General features: G+C 40.3%; 1 protein-coding gene across 1 annotated transcript in view; it reads right to left on the bottom strand.

Annotated features, from left to right (window-relative positions):
* Positions 1-15291, bottom strand: part of DOCK2 (dedicator of cytokinesis 2) — a 442819-nt gene that overhangs the window by 213172 nt on the left and 214356 nt on the right. The gene's annotated exons all lie outside the window — the stretch shown is intronic.

Here is a 15291-nt window from a genome sequence, read left to right as displayed (position 1 = left end):
AAGTTGGAGGCAGATAGTAACCTGCCAAAGCCCCCACACACAAGCTGGTGGTAGCGACCGCAGTTCTTTCAAGATCTGCCAAGCCACAGTGCTTTGGCTTTTCACTCCTATGCCAGACAGCAAGTTGCACTTTAAATGTCACCTCCTCTCTGTAACTTTTTCTGATCCTCCCGCCCCTGCTATGGAATTAGTCACACTGTCCTCCAAGTACCCATGGCACTTGGTTTAGATTGCTGCTTATATTATCTTGGCATTTCTTTTGTCAATCTTGTGCTCATCCCTACCAGGAAACGATGTCCTGGGGAATAGAAACTGTTGCTCTCATCTCTATGACCTAGACCCACCATGCAAGCAATGATTACATTGCCTTAGAAGGCTGTAAATGCTTCAGACATGTTTGCTGAAGGGTTGAGAGAAAATAAGGAGATGAAAAGGCTAAGAAGGGAAACAGACCTGGAAAGAATAACAGATCAAGACAGGACCGGAGCCCTCTAACTTTTCTTCACAATGTTGAACACTTCATTCCTCTCTTCTGTCTTTAAGATGAAACCATCTGCCTTTCTGACTTTACAAGCTGCTAGAAGAAAAGTGAGGTTCTATACATGAAATGCTTTGGTAAGTCTGACTTGCTCATTAATTCCTATTTTAAAAGAAATACAATTTAAGAAATTTTTTCCTGATTATAAAAAGAAAAACTATTTCACAAAAAGTGAAACTACAGAAGTGAAAAAAATTACAATCCTTACAGCAAATGTAATTTTAGCCCTAGAATAGGGAGAGGTCCTGAGGCCTAATCTCTGGGAGGCCAGCAACTTTGGCAAAGGGCTACATTTCCACCCCTCCTGACCATCAGGATCTCTGATGGCTTTTATGTTGCTACTGTTATATTTTTGTAATCCTTTCTTGATATGAAATCATACAATGTTCTTGTATTATTAAAAATGTCATTCAAGGGCCAGAGTAATATTGCATGTCGCTCACCTGAATTTGATCCTAAGCATCCCATATGGTCCCCCAAACCTGCCAAAAGTGATGACTGAGCATAGAGTTAGGAGTAAGCTTGAAAACCTCAGGTGTTATCCCAAAATGCATAACATAAAATAAATGGGAGGCTTTTTAACAAAAATTACTTGTTCCATATTAGCTCTGTCCAGGTTCACTGACAGAGGCCAATAAGCACTGAACTACTGAATGGTCTCTGTCTCTCTTTCTCTCTCTCTCTCTCTCTCTCTCTCTCTCTCTCTCTCTCTCTGTCTGTGTGTCCACTCTCCCTCTCTGTGTCTCTTCTCTGTGTCTCTGTCTCTGTTTCTGTCTCTCTCTCTCTCTCTCTCTTTCTGTCTGTCTGTGTGTGTGTGTCCTCTCTCCTTCTCTGTCTGTCTCTCTGTTTCTCTCTCTCCCTCTCTCTCTCTCTCTCTGTCTCTCTCTCCTCTGAGAACTGGACACTGGAAACCTTGGGTAGTCAGTGAAGCTGTGACCTGAAGATCCTTTTATCAGGACCTGAGATCACTTTCCTGGCAGAATCAGAAGGCATGTGTCACTGGGCCACTAAAGACACTGTCAGGGCATTAAAAGAGCAGATACACGTATCATCAGAGCAAAGGTCTGCTTAGTTAGGCAGACCAGGAAGAGGGAGCTATTTGATTAAGTTTAGGGATTCCCACATTCTCCTTAATTCCCACCTCTGTGAACCATCATAGAACAGAAAATTGGTTTGGGGAGAAACTGACTCTTATGCTCCAGTTCTCAAACTCTAATTTGTCTAAAAGAATTCTCTCATGCAGGGTACAGGGGAATCCCCCACCTTGAAAATATGTCATGTGGATCCATCTTAGACTCCAGAAGATTAGACACCGACCATCCAGACTTGAATCCTGAACCCCAGACATAGAATCGACACAGTTCTTCACAACAGCTACAGGAACCAAAGCCCATCTGGGACATCCTGAATACTACTCGAACTCCAACATGTGCCAGTTCTAATATGATATCCTGGCAACGAGGAAATTGGGAACAAATGGACATAAGAACAGGTTATCCTACCTTACCAACTAATGATAAAACAAAATCAGAAGACTTACCACACTATGGACCGTGCAAAAGCCAAGAACGTGATCTACAGATGACCGGCTGATAGAACCATGACCGGGCAGTATGTATTCTGGGACCAACAAGAAAGCCCTAGTCTAGGGTCTGGTCTACGTCCTGCACACCAATCATGACCTCTAATGCCAGAGTCCTGACTGAGGCAATTGCAACTGAACGGGTCTTCTGGAAACATAACGAAAAACGATATCCCAGGCTCCATCCGAGTTTCAGCGCAAGGGCCAAGACCACTAACCACAGAAGACAGATTAAAATGACATCGAGGAAACAGAACTTCTAAAATCACAAAGAAAGTCTTCATCATAAGTTCCACTCCTTGACCTGTGCACAGACTGAGACCTCTAGATTTAGAGGTCTGTTTTTATCATCCAGATCGGAGCAGAAGTCTTCCATACGGCACAAAAACACCAAGGGGAGAGTAAATGAACGTGAAAGGAGTCTATAGAAAATCCCATGACAATATATTCCAAGGGTAGAGAAACCATGTATCTTTTAGGGCAAGGGGATTCCCGTTTCGGATGACCCCAATATTTACTGTGCCTATGCAGGGTGGGGGGGGGAAGAGACAAAAAACACTAAATAATCATTCTTTTTTATTTTTTATTATTTTTTTATCTAGTTTTTGTCGATTTCTTTGTTTTGGGGTAGATATTGAAGTAGTTGTCCATTTTTTTATTTATATATTTACTTTTTCTTTCTTCTTTTCTCTTCTTCCTCTTTGCGCTTTGTCATATTTTCTATCTCAAGACCATGGCAACTATGTGGTGCATATTTTTATTGTTGCAGTGCTCACTGAATATCTTATTTGATTCCTCTTTTTGAACTGTTGTGGTGTTTCACCTTCTTCTTTTCCCCTTCGTCCCTCAAACCAAGGATGAGAGCCTCTAGAATGACTCTACTCATAGTCGGCGTAGTCGGTTTTTACCCCCATTATATTACTTTTCTCTTCCTCAATCAAAACCACATAACTTGAAATTTCTAGTCCTGCCTCCCAATTAGAGGGGGCAGTAATGGAGGCACCAGGACCAAACAGTTATAAGACCACTAAGTAATAAACTAGACACAGAAGGGACCACGCATTCTAGCAGCCCCTGGGGGAGAGTGGAGGATATGAGAGGCAGGATGGGAGCAGATGTGGGAGGACAATTCGGTGGTGGGAATTCCCCTGATTCAATGTAAATATGTACCTGGAATATTACTGTGAATGATATGCAAGCCACTATAATTAAAATAAAAATTATATTTAAAAAAGGAACCTTCAGGGAAAGTTTGCCATGAGATAAATCTCTTCTCATTGTAATATATATAAAACAAAGGGATTGCTTTCTAAGTGGTCTCAGGAGGCCTGGGGACCATACCACCAGTTCTTGGGCAATCCCATTAAGTGCTTGGGCATGTGAAATCTGAGGAATCTGATTTACATTGGCATTGCTGGGCATCTCCAGGGCTGTATTCAGCATTTCTTTTTTTTTATTTTTTTTTATTTTTGTTGTTTTGGGCCACACCTACTTATGCTCAGGAGTTACTCCTGGCTATGAGCTCAGAATTCGCTCCTGGCTTGGGGGACCATATGGGATGCTGGGGATTGAACCTGTGTCCATTCTGGGTCAGACACATACAAGGCAAACACCCTGCTACTGTGCTACCATTCCGTCTCCTTTATTCAGCATTTCTGGAGGGACCATGTAGTTCTGGGGTTTGAGGCTGGGTCAGGCTTATACTAGACATATGCCCTAATTGCTATACTCTCCTCTGGCCCCATTATTACTTTAAATCAGAATTTTTAAAAATCTAGACATTAATTTTCCCTTTTAATTAGTTTTTCAATTTATTCACTTCTACAAACTAGGAAGGGGCTTGCTGCAGAGGAACCGCTAGGGGAATAAGACAAAGTCTCTTTCCTCAGGATCCCAGTCGATCACCAAACGAGAGTAGGAGATGATGAAAAAGTATAAATGCTACTTCCATGCTTACAATACCCTACCAGGGGTCTCAAACTCAATTTACCTGGGGGCCACAGGAGGCAAAGTCGGGGTAATTCTTGAGTACAAAGTCAGTAGTAAGCCTTGAACATTGGGGGTGTGTGACCCAAACAACTAAAACAAAACAAAACAAAAAAAAAAAAAAAACAAAAAAAGATTCCTCCAAGTCAGGGCCACAAAATGTTGTATGGAGGGCCGCAAACAGTCCGCGGGCCGCGAGTTTGAGACCCCTGCAAGTTTCCTCCGCTTACCCACTACACAGTTCAAGAACTAGACCTTCTTCTCTGAAGCTACATGACAACTGAGTTTTGCTACAAATGTCATGGGTCTTTGGAGGTGATTTATATCTCAAGTAGCAACCAAGCTATCCCAAGCTAATTCTCGCAGAAAGGTAACAATAAGTTAAGAAAAAGAATGGCGGTTTGCATATAAATCGAACAGAAACCCATCCTTTGGCAAAAGCTCACTGTGGTCATTCTGTACATCAGGCATTTATACCTTTGGATATACAGTGCTCTAAAGACAGGCATTGCTTTACAGTGCTTTACCGGGATGAGAACAAAATTTAGGAAGAATGGTAAGAGGAATATTTCCCAGAGAGACGGTTATGTCATGTAGAGAGCCAGAGAGGAGAAAAGGATAATTCTGGAATGAACAGAACAGTATTGTAGAATCAGCACAGACTATGAGGTAAAGAACTGTGGAGAAAGAGACAGGCCTGGATTGGGGGCTTAGGAGTCCACAATGAGCACTGAGCCCCTTATCCTTGGCCACACTGGAGCCCCTTCACAAAAGAGTTGTATTTTGAGAACCAAAAGGACTGAGAGAGAAGCAGTGCATTCTGTCAGAGGAGTGCATGAATGGCAGCAGTGAAAGGCTGCTGGTCAGAACCAGGATATATAATGGTCAGAACCAGGATGCTGTCAGTGAGGATCTGAGAGGCCTTTAAGAAACGGAATGAGCAGAGTCCTGAGAGAAACTGGATTTCTCTCCAAGAAGAAACATCTTCTGATGAAAAACTAGAATCTACATATTTCCACTGTAACCTTGTCTTCTATTAAAATTTCTTTTTTGTGAGCAACAACATTCAAGTACTTCATTTCACCACATGATCATTACAGATTTTATGCCAAAATTTTTCTTGCAGAAAAGTGTGGGGTGATTATTATGGAAAACCATTTTAATTACATTACTTAAGAACATGGTAAACAGTTCTTGTTCATATTTTTAGAGGATTTATGCTTCAATTACCAGAATTGAGAAATTAATTGCTAAAGATAGCATTACCATTACATAACCATCCAATTTCTTGTATCACTTTGCATGTTTCTGGAAGTTGCCCATAGGCCATGGTCTTAGATCCTATGGTCTAAGTAGGAAGCACCTAGATTTAACAAACCCATTATTACCTTTAAGATAGTTGACATTTAAAACCGTATAGTGATGCTCAGTATGCTCGTTAAGAGAAAAACTCTAATGACAGTGCTACCTGGTTTCAATCCAAGTTACCCCATAAACAAGCATGATTATGCACAATACATAAGCTTAGGCAAGGCACATAAGCTCTTTGGACCTATTATATAAAAGCTGAGTTTCTGGTTTAAAGAAACAATGCAGGGTTAAGGTATCAGACCAACCCTTATTTAATCTTGGGCAACTCGTATGGTCCACCAAGCTCTCCTGGGAGTGTACCCTGAGCACAGAACCAGGAGTAAGCTCTGAGCACTAACAGGTTTTGGTTCCAACCACCCCATCCCAATCCCAGCAAAATAAGCAAATACCCAAGTTCCTGATGCAGGTTAAGAAAAATATATCACAGCAGATGCTTTTCTCTGTGCCTGTCACACAGGTTCTTTGCTTTATAAATATAGCTTTATAAACATAGATTTATTTAGGTGTGGGGTCAGTGACAGAAGGTGAAGAGTCAATCAACCACTTCTGGAGGGACTTCCTATTCCAAGTTCATGTTCTAGATCACTCCTGGGATAGGATTAATTGGTCACTATTGTACTCTAGTCCCTGCTCAGGCCTATTCAAGATACGGAGCTCAGAAGGTCATGTGGGCCATTTGCCATTTGGGAAGAAAAGTTAGGACTTTGAAGACCTGTTTGTTGACAAGGCATTTCCCAGAGCCTTTCAATATGACTAAGTGAAACACCAGAAAGGAGGATGATTTTCATTTCTCTTCGCCTTTCTGAACAATCTGCTCTGAGTTTCTGGGGCTGGCATGATGCCAAGACCACTTACCTTTATTTAATCACTCAATATACTTCTCTGTGAAAATCGGGATAATTAGGCCCAAAATATATCACCCAGAGGTTTAATCTTAACTACCTGAAATAAAAGGTAGATTCCAATTTCAACAAAATTTCCCTTCCAAGAACGTCTGGCAGCCTGCATGCATCTCCCTATAAGGCATCTGTCCAGAGAACAGGGGGGCAGAATTGAGAGAGTAGTGTCCTTAAGGGCTGTCAGGCCACATTCTGCCTACACATTCTACCTCACACTGTTGCAACACATTTGGACAGGACCCATGTTACTAGAAAAGATTAGAAAAATACACCTACTTTAACCTTATTGCTTCTAGGTAAGCAACTCTGGCAAAGGTGCTCTTTCCCGTTGATGTTCAGGTAATTTATTCTTCTGAATAAGGGGAGATAATGATAATTACCTGGGAAGACTCAAAGATATGCTGTATTACATATTGTCAAGGTTTCTTTTTAACTTTTTATTTTTGTGCAAGTTCTTTATATTTCTTTATTTGTTTGAGTTAAGTAAATAAGTAAATATAAAGTGTCAGGGATTAAACCCAGTTCTCATACAAGAAAGATACTCTTATCATTGAGCCTCATCCTTATTCCTGAAACTTTATAATACATGAACTTCCTTGAAGATTACAATCAATAAAACCATCAACTACCATGTCATTTTAATTTGTAGCATGTTCTCTTTCTAACGGGCACCAAAAATGTGGTGTAGCTTATTTCTTATGAAATTTTAGTGTGTAGTTTTTATAGTAGAGGTACACTCTTGGATTTTACTGGGATTTTCCATTACTCTTTTACTATTACACTACAGTCTCCTTAAAGGAACTAAGAATATATAGAAGAGAACATTAGTTTTTCAAGAGCTTTGCAATGGGCCAGAAAACCACCAATCATTTCAGTCAACATTTATTATTTGCAAGCACTCTGCAGACATTGCTACTCTCCAGTCTTATGCTTATGAAACACCACAACCCTTAGACACTTCTTCCCACTGAACCAAGATGTGCCTGTGAATCCTCCTTAGTACAGTAACACCGGCATCCATTACTAAAGAGGGCATATGAAGCAAAATCTATATTCTGTCCTTGAGTTGGGAATTTGAGAAATAGGAAAAATAAATGAGCATTAGTTGCATCATGAAACTAAAAAATGATCTAGTTCACACACACAAAAGAAACTGAGATTCAGAGATGTGAAACAGGCATAAAGTCACAGATTAGAGTGAGTTTGGAGCCAACTCCTTATTCCAAAAGCCCTTTGAGGGTCAGAGAGATAGAACAGTGTAGGATGCTTGCCTTGCACGAGGTTGATCTAGGTCAGTGCTTCTAAAATAGTGGGGCGTGCCTCCTGGGGGGGGGCGAGGCTACATAAAGACGGGTGCGTTTGACCTTGGCAAACACTGTCATAACAAGCTAAGCCCCGTGTTTATGTCTGTATGTCTCTGGAGCTGAGAGTTTCTGCTGCTTCAAACCCCGCTTCGAAAAGCTATGCATTGCAAAACGTGCTCATTGTAGCCATTAATCCAGACATCCTATGATTAAAAAAATCAGCTCACATTATTTTATATATTTTTGTTTTGCAGGTTAAAGTTTTTTTTAATAAAGATACTATTTACAGTCACGCGAGTGGGGGTGCGAAAAATGTTTTCTTCTTCCTAAGGGGATATGACAGAAAATAATTGAGAAGCACTGATCTAGGTATCGTGCACAGCACCCTGATCACTATAGTGATCTCTGAGCACAGAACCAAATTCCTGAGCACTGCCAAGTGTAGCCCCCAAATTACAAAAATAAAGTCCTTTCCACCAATCCAAGCTGCCTTTCTCTGCATCCTGGTCAAACCTTTTGGTAGCCTAAGTGTACTAACAGATCTCAGAAGAAAAAGGAAAAAGAAAGCAACAGCATGTTGTGCCTTTTTAAAATTTCCTGTTGCTCATTTACATCAAAGCTTTATTGTTCATGCAGGTAATCAAAAAAAAAAAAGTCCAGAATGTTTTTTTCAGCCAATGATAATTAGAATGTGCTGTGCAAAAGAAGTGACCTCTCCTAACCTCATGCTTTTTCCAGTTTTAATAGCTAACACCGTTTATAGCAGTATTGCTTCGAATAGGAAATGAAAAGTAGCTATCCAATCCACAAATGATATGAAACCAGCTTCCCTACACCAAATGGAGGCCTTCACAGAATTTCAGTCATATTAAACATATGGCAAATTGGTGAATGATTTACAGTATTAAATGTTGACTGTTTAATATTCTCAGGCAATGGAAATAAACCAATGAAAGTCATATCAGGAGAATTAAAAGTGAGAGTTGGAATGGAGATCTGTCCTCCTTGTTAAATTTCCATTTGAAATTAAATTGGAGCCTTCGATGCTAGGACAGAGACCCTTGACCTCTGAGTAATTACTTTCTAACATCATCTCCATCATTTCAAGGATATATTTCTAGTCTAAAAATTGCTTGGAAGGCTCATTTTATAAAAATGAAATGAGCTTCAAGAAATACTATGCTCCCTTCTAGATGAGGTACATCTCTACTCCTAGCCATCCTGTGTGTTGTGTTTGCTCCCCACTCCACATTCACACTATTGTAATGACAACAGCAGATTCAAGAGTCATTGAGACTAATGGCATAGCTTGCAACTTAGAACTTCTTTGAAACTCCTAGAATCAGCCTAAGAGGGCAGGAGAATCTAAATAGGCAATTTCTTACAATGTTCCCATACTCCCTGAGATGGAGAATCCCAGTCATGAAAGGAAATCACGAAAATCATGAAATCCCAATCAAGAAAGAAAATCATGAAAGAAAGCATTGCAAAGAAAACTGAACCAAATTGAAAAAAAAGCATATGCCAAAAGAGGGGGGCTGGGGCCGGAGAGATAGCATGGAGGTAGGGCATTTGCCTTTCATGCAGAAGGTCATTGGTTCGAATCCCAAGCCTGCCAGGAGCGATTTCTGAGCATAGAGCCAGGAGTAACCCCTGAGCACTGCCGGGTATGACCCAAAAAACAAAAATACAAAAGAGGAGGGCAGGATAAAGCACAGCCCTGTGTTTGGGGGAACTATTTCACTTATTCATTGACTCAATAAACATTTAGTGAGTATCCACAGTATAACAGGCACCCTACTGGATGTTGTGGATCAAAATAATAAAACATGGTCTCTGCCTTTAATGGTGTACAAAAGATAGGGGCACAAAATAGAAAATCTTCTTTCCGCGGATCAAATACAAAAGGTCTGATGACTTTGAGTACACAGAGGCTCTGAGAGCAAATAAGTGCAGGAGGAGCAAGAGGTGGGAAGGGACTGAGGCTAGACAAGCTGAAAGCAGCAGGGGGTGACTAGAAGTGAGAAGTTTCATGGCAGAGGGAAGGGCAAGGGTTTCTTCTTCAGTCCTAGCTGAGAACTACAAACTGACCTCTGGAGTGAGGCAGAGTGAAGATGGAGTGGGCCTGGCTGGGGATGAGTTGGATTTGGGACAGTAAATTTGAAGTACTTTAGAGACCAGTCATCACAGAAAATTGCAGTTTTCCTGAGAACACAGACCATAAGAACTCACTGACTCTTCATGCAAAAATTATGAGGATCTAGTAAAATACTGAATGAATGAATAAGTGAATATCATGGTCAAGAAGTATGTTCAAGTGTTGCTCACATGTTTATCAACAGCAACTCTGTTAGAAAAGTTGACTATTGGGGCCGGCAAGGTGGTGCTAGAGGTAAGATGCCTGCCTTGCAAGCACTAGCCAAGGAAGGACTGTGGTTCGATCCCCCGGCGTTCTATATGGTTCCCCCAAGCCAGGGGCAATTTCTGAGCGCTTAGCTAGGAGTAACCCCTGAGCACCAACCGGGTGTGGTCCGAAAAACCAAAAAAAAGTTGATTATTAATCACTTTAAAGATAAGTCCTTAAGTCTTAAGTCTTATGGCATATTTATAGATTTAAAAATTACCTTAGGCTAGGGGGATAGTTCAAATGTAGAGCACCTATCTAGCATGTAGAGGCCCAAAATTCAATTAGTAGCAGTGTATGCTGTGCATCACTTCTGGTGTGGCCCGAATAACTCCTGAGAATCACAGGGACAGTTCCTAGCATCACTTCAATGCCCCAAAGTCACTGCTAAGTAGACTTAGTTGAATACAGACAAAACACATGAAAGAATTTTCCCCAAAGCACTGACAATACTAAGTGCTGGCAAGGAACACTAAGTGCTGGCAAGAATGTAGATAGATAAGCCATTGCCCTAATTGCTAGCAAGTAGGTAAAATGGGGAGCCAGCAAGTATGCCAGTTCTATCAATCCCCTCACCCAGATCCTAATTCTAGCAATACCTGGTCCCTCAGCTTCATCAGGAACACAATCCTGGGGACTTCCAAGCACCACCATCGTGACCCAGGAAATCCCCAACACTGCAGATTCCGAGCAGCCCATATCCTCTGGTCCTTGCATTGAGTCACCATCTACATTGACTGAAAACAACTAGTAGGAACCTCCAAGCTTCCTGACTTCCAGACCGGGAATTCCTTCCCCAAAGAAGATGTAAAATGGCAAGACATTATGGAAAAAGTTAGGCAGTTTCTCATAAAGTTAAACAGACAATACCCAATTACCCCAACATTTCCACTCCTAGATTGCTACCTGAGAAAGATTAAACATTCTCAAACAAATTTTGCACGTGAATGTTCAATAGTAGCATTATTCATAATAGCTAAAAATTGTAAATTGCTCATATATCTGCCAACTAGTAAGTGGAAAACAAAATGTTATGTACTTATTATTCAGCAATAAAAAATTATGTATGGTTATGTCCTAAAATATGGATAAGCTTCAAAACATTGTGCTATAAAGAAAATAGACAGACATGCCAAATAATTCAAAGAGTATGATTGCACATATATGAAACTTCCTAGAAAAGGTAAATATATAAATACATAAAATGCTAGCACTGGAGTGATGATATGGTAATTTGGGTGGAGATTGGAGAGTAAATGGAATTTTAAGGAATGTAGGAAGTGAACTGAATTCTAAACTGAATTTTGTTGGATGCATAACTATAAACACCAAAATTCATTAAAATAACTACAAATAAATGTTGCATTTGAAGGCTTGTAAATTATACCCAGTGAAACTTAAAAGAAAAGTAACTAAACTGAGAGCTATGTTACTTAAAAGGGGGAGTGGCAGTGGTGTCCTAACCAATTTGGAGAGATCAAGTGCAGCTTAGTAGGGAACTGCATTTCTGGTGGGTTTTGAAAATTGCATACAATTCCACGAGATCAAGGCACACACAAAGGAATATAGACAAAGAAGGCAGTCCAGAAGTAGCAGGTGCATTTGTAATATCTAGAGTTCTCCTTTCACTGCATATCTGAGTGGAGAAAAGTAGAAGAAAAAGCTGAAGAAAAGACTTGTGGCCAAATCAGAGAAACTGAGAATGACCGGATATGACTTATAAAAGAGTGGGAAACCACTGAATATTCTGGAGTAGAAGGTTGTCCTAACAAAGTTCAATGGTGAAGCAGTAAGGAGAATAGACTAGAAGGAAGAACATCTAGGACAGAGTATCAACTAAAAGACTCAGATCCGACAGTAGTAAATGAAGGCCAAATTGTGGTCATTTACTTATGTTGACAATGCAAAAGGACAAAGAGAGGCATTGTATTAGACTGAAAGGAATATAATTATAGCCAAGAGTTATTTGGAACTTTCTATAACCCAGGCACAGTTTTAAAGAATCACCACACTAAAGGGGAGACAGAGAATTAAGAGTTTGCTATATATAAAAGGAGTCAAATGTATATTGATGACCTTTAGATCTGGCTCCAAAGAAAAGAAATAAAGATTAAGAAGGTCATAAAATGCTTATCTAAGGCATGTTATGAGAAACACAGATATGGAAACTTGTAACTATTGAATAAGAAATGGTGATAGTTCTAAGGTGTGAGAGCTGTAAATAAAATAAACTACAGAGACCTGTCTACAAGAAAGCAGAAGAGTCTAACAGCTGGCACTGTCATTGGATGTGATCATTCCTCTGATATGCATATCACACAGCAAATATTGTATGGTAACTTGAGTAGACAGACACATATGAGGATGGTTACACTGGCTGCTTTTAGACATCAAATCCTTGCCTAGTCACTGTTAGGAGTTAACACTCCGTACCTGGTGTTCCATACTCATGAAGATGGATTACAGAGTATTGGCCATCAATATCCACAAACTTAGTTCACATTTAAAACAAAGATCCAAAAATGACCTTCAGAAAGCTGAATGCAGCTATTTGGAGATCACAGAATGTTTTAACTAGCTGCCAACACAAATAATAGGACATTTCACATAAAGCATAAGAATTTTCAACTCTTCTCAAGAAGTTAATTATTCTAGGAAAGATATGGTCAGTCCCACATGGTGTGAGGCATAACTGAATGGTCAAAAATAGAGAACACTCCGCATGCCAGGATTTCTGGGTCTTTGACTGGTATGTTGGGGGCTCTGGGCAGGACAGCTAGCCACAGGCCCCCTGGGCTGAACACCTAGTCCAGGGGACCAAGATCCCCCCAAACCTGGTGGGTCTTCAGGGCCATGCCTGGTCAATCGGGCCCTGAGGGGAGGGGGGAGAAATCCCTCCCTATGCATCCAAAAACTACAGGGGCACGGCTGGGCTCAGAACACTCCGCATGCCAGGATTTCTGGGTCTTTGACTGGTTTGTTGGGGGCTCTGGGCAGGACAGCTAGCCACAGGCCCCCTGGGCTGAACACCTAGTCCAGGGGACCAAGATCCCCCCAAACCTGGTGGGTCTTCAGGGCCACGCCTGGTCAATCGGGCCCTGGGGGGAGGGGGAGAAATCCCTCCCTATGCATCCAAAAACTACAGCTGGCGCCCCCGCGCGTACTTCATATATTAAGAGTATTTCTTACTGTTATGTTACGTTTTACGTATCCAGAATCTTTATTTTGTATTGTGCCCTTTCCCACATCCCTACAAAGCTCTTTTTTATTCCTTTACTCTCTATCCCCCCCAAACATCTCTAATCTACATTACTCTTTTTAATCAGTAGTGTACAAACCTTAACACAGACCAAAGCCGTGTATTGTGTGTAACAACCCCAAACTGTTTCAAGATACATAAAATGGACACGTATTTCTTTAGAATATTTTGTGTTTTTTCTCTGACAGCTATAATTCTTACTAAATGTTGTCTTATATAGTGATGATTCTAACCACTTTTCATCTTCTCTTTTTGAGCTGTTTAACAAGGAATCTTAGAGAAAGAGTCCCCCAGATTAATGCTTATGATTGAACCATAATTGTTCTTATCACTCCCATATACGCCAAGAACACCACGTGGCATTGCTCCTTTTTTGCATAGGCACATTAAAATGGGAAAATACTATACATATAAATAAGATCCTATCTAATAGAGATTGGTACAGACAAATCTTATAGTGCAAAGGGACCTTACACCCTGAACATTGACATAACGACCTGGCACAGACCTCAGAAGAAAGGGCATTTCCCTGAACCAGGGAAGCCATCCACAAAACATCCAGGCTGGTCTATAGCATCACCTGGAAGCAATCCTCTACCAAGGAAGACTCTACACTGCTCAGACATTGTCCTGCTCAAAAGAGACTTCCATTAACACTGAGAAGACCTAACAACAACAACGACCTGCTTACAGGACAGGGCTCCCTGCATTGCCCTTTGATTGTGAGGTGAAACCAGAGGACGCTCCACATCCTGACTTCAATGTTGGATATACAGATTCCAGGATCTTAAATACAGAAGCTTGATACCAACAACAGAGACTGTGTGAAAAATATAAGTGTGTTGGCACTATAGACAATGTCTTGGATTGGATGATCTAGCTTGCCTGGAGCCTAGAGTTGGTCTTGTGCCAGGAACCTTCAGGGGTCGGGTCTTTTTGTATTTAGGCCAAGGTTATTTCTTTCCATGTCCCTCATATTTTGTTGGGCCTATGCAAACAACAATTGCCACTCTAACACCATTTTTGCTGTGCTCCTTTGACTCTAATCCTTAAAAAGAACCCAGTTAAGATTTGAGGTTAACTTAAGCTAATATGCATGAATATGGAAATGTAAAAAAAATGCTATGCCTGTAATGTTTAAGGAGTTATGTAAGTTTTATGGCTTTAGATTGCCTTGTGTGCTGTTAAGAAATATTATAGTGTGTTACAATCTTAATGTTCTTTGGATGAAATTTCAAAGTTGGGATATCAGCAAGGGGACTTCTGAGATTATGTTATGTATTGTCCTTCTACTGTAACTTTACCTTGTCCTCTTTCTTTGCATCCTTGTTCTCATAATTAAAAATAAAAAAAAAATAATAGTTAAACTTTAGAGTCTTATCTAATACACTTTAGTCGTTTAACAAATACTCATCAATTACTTACTATATGCTAACACACTTATAGGGATTGGAATTGTTACAGAGAAGCAAGAGACAAAAAAGTCTTATATTCCTGAAGATCATAAGAACATACACACATGAGACAATAATTTTAAAAATGTAACATATCATATGCATGTGTATACCTATATATGTCATATGTGTATGCATATATTATATTTCAAGTAATGGTAAGTACAGGAGAAATGAAGCAAAATATGGTGTAAAGACTTAAAAGTACTAGAGGGGCTCCTCTAGTTATGTCAGCAAGACATGACTTTGAAAGATTCTTATTTAAGCACCTGAGTCAAGATCTGACTAAGATTATGGCCCAAGTTCTCAGACATTATGGAAATATACCTGAAAAATATCCCTGGAGAGCTGGGCCAAGGAGAGGAAAAAACAACAGAATCTCATTTCATGTGGGAGGTGGAAGCCATTTCAGATGTAAAAGATGGCTTATTTTTATTCTGAGATAGGAAGTCACTCATGAGTCTGGACAGAGGAGGAACATGACAGGTCATGCT

This window comes from Suncus etruscus, chromosome 6 (genome assembly GCF_024139225.1).
Source record: "Suncus etruscus isolate mSunEtr1 chromosome 6, mSunEtr1.pri.cur, whole genome shotgun sequence".
NCBI lineage: Eukaryota > Metazoa > Chordata > Mammalia > Eulipotyphla > Soricidae > Suncus > Suncus etruscus.
This window is presented reverse-complemented; position numbering and strand designations above follow the sequence as displayed.